At 40.1% G+C, this 2,444-nt stretch overlaps 1 non-coding gene across 1 annotated transcript; it reads right to left on the bottom strand.

Moving 5' to 3' along the window:
• Window positions 1–1,227: 1,227 nt before the first annotated feature.
• trnam-cau (transfer RNA methionine (anticodon CAU)) lies at window positions 1,228–1,300 on the bottom strand. The gene has a single exon. It is a non-coding gene; the product is annotated as a tRNA-Met (tRNA).
• Between the last annotated feature and the right edge of the window lie 1,144 nt (window positions 1,301–2,444).

Raw genomic sequence — 2,444 nt, 5'->3', positions numbered from 1 at the left:
GTCATGTCCTTTGTTGGAGAAATATTGGAAAGATATTTTTGATATTATTTCAACGGTCCTAAACATAGACTTACAACCTCATCCAATTACTGCTATCTTTGGACTACCAATGATAGACTTAAATAATTTAACCTCTTCATCACGAAGGATGATTGTATTTCTTACTTTAATGGCTAGAAGGTCCATTTTGTTGAATTGGAAAGAGATCAACCCTCCTAAGGTATTTCATTGGTTTTCACAAACTATGGTGTGTTTGAATTTGGAGAAAATTAAAAGTGCAGTTTATGACCCTTCCATTAAGTTTGAAAAAACTTGGAGGCCATTCATTCAGCATTTTCACTTGATGTAATTTGATCATTTCCAAACTTGCTTTATCTCTCTGTACTGTTGTTGGAGGGGAATGGAGTCGTCGACACTAAGGTTTTCTTCTTTTCCATTTTTAAGTTGTTAGTTTTGCCCAAGTCTTTTAATTTAGTTGATTAATTCTGTTTTTCTTTGGGAATGGGGTTTGCTTTTTTTTTGGTTTTGTTTTTTTTTCTTTTTCATGATTTTTTTTCAGTTTTTTTTTGATTTGTATTATCCGTTGTCAGTTCTACATGATTGGGAGCTTTGTTAACTTACACTATTTGATTTTACAATTACTTTTCCTAAGTGTAACAATATTTCTCCTACTATTTGTATTATTGCTATGTTTTGTTTCTATACTTCGAAATTAATAAAAAGATTGAAAAAGAAAGAGAAAGGGCTTTAAACTGAAACTTTACCTGTTCCATTTACCAGGGACACTGCCCGAGCAACTGAGTATTTCTAGCATTTCTCACTCTAGGCTCTTCAGGATTTTTCTTGAAATTTTCAGTGATTGTGCAATAGACACATAAGTTGTGTATGAGTTAGAACCCTTCAACATCAAATGCTGGTGAGCATTGCACAGGATTATCACAGCTCTTGTATAGTCTCCCATAAAACTACTGCCCCGTGTGAGGATCGGCACACAGCAAATGCTGGTGAGCATTGCACAGGATTATCACAGCTCTTGTATAGTCTCCCATAAAACTACTGCCCCGTGTGAGGATCGGCACACAGCAAATGCTGGTGAACATTGCACAGGATTATCACAGCTCTTGTATAGTCTCCCATAAAACTACTGCCCCGTGTGAGGATCAGCACACAGCAAATGCTGGTGAGCATTGCACAGGATTATCTCCATTTGGTCACCCTTAAAACTAGTGCCCCGTGTGAGGATCGAACTCACGACCTTCAGATTATGAGACTGACGCGCTGCCTACTGCGCTAACGAGGCCTATGGGATACCATTACCCATGGTAACACAATAGAAGTCAATGAACCAAATCAATAGTTTGCACTTTTCATTTCATTCTTATCACACATACAACTTTGACTGCTTTGAAGAATTCTCACCAATACCAACACAGACTACAAAATCTTCCAAATTCACTGGCTAGAGAAGTGGAATAATATCACGTCCTTTCCCGGAATGTCTCTATTACTGAGGTTCCAGTTACACTCTGCCAGTTCCAGTTTACCCTCAGGTCATTCCTAAGCTTCAGATCAGAGTCCTGAAGCAGCAGATTTACTGGGGGAGGGGATCATCAGAGAGACAAAGTAGAAGTGTCAAGGGTTTGGCAAAGTACAACCTCCCCACTTTCTCCTGAGAACCTCTGGCTGATGTCCTCTCAAAGGGAAGGAGTATTCAGAATGCACTGAAAACCTCAAGGCCGTCATCCAGAGTGTTTAGAGGCCGTGTGAAACTGTTGTAATGAGTGGTCTGCCTCACAAGTTATCCACCTGTCCCATCAGTGGAAGGGTCTGTGTTTCCTGCATTGACCTCATCAGTGATCTACCGGGAAAGGGAAGAAGGACTAAATTGTACAAGAAACCACTGGCTAGTGTTTGTCAGATATTTGTGTGGGCAATCAATATGCATGATATTAAACTATCTGCTCTCACCCTATCAGAGATATTTCCCTTTGTCCTACCTATTTCACCTCCACCATCTCTGCAAATTTAAATTAGATCCTTTTCTCTCTGGTTCTCAAGAGAAATCTGCAGAGACTTTAACTGTTATTACCTCCGCAGGTGCTGCCTGAAGTGACAGAGCAGCTTTGATGGACTGGATGGCCTAATTCTGCACCTATGTCTTTTCATGTTATGCTGCTTCCCTAAATCTTCCAAGTACTTGCAAACAAATCATTCCCAATCCTGAAATACTACGGGAGAAGTACTCAATGACACCAGAGGCTAAAGGAAGAAACTCTGGAATTCTGCAAAGAATTTCTTTAGTCAGAGAGTGGTTTATCTGTGGAATACATTGCCACAGGCAGCTGTGGAGGCCAAGTCAATGAGGATATTTAAAGAGGAGGTTGATAGGTTAGTGAAGGTGTCAAAGATTACGGGGGAGAAGACAGTTGAATGCTGTTGGAGGG

This window comes from Mobula birostris, chromosome 2, assembly GCF_030028105.1.
Source record: "Mobula birostris isolate sMobBir1 chromosome 2, sMobBir1.hap1, whole genome shotgun sequence".
Lineage (NCBI taxonomy): Eukaryota > Metazoa > Chordata > Chondrichthyes > Myliobatiformes > Myliobatidae > Mobula > Mobula birostris.
This window is presented reverse-complemented; position numbering and strand designations above follow the sequence as displayed.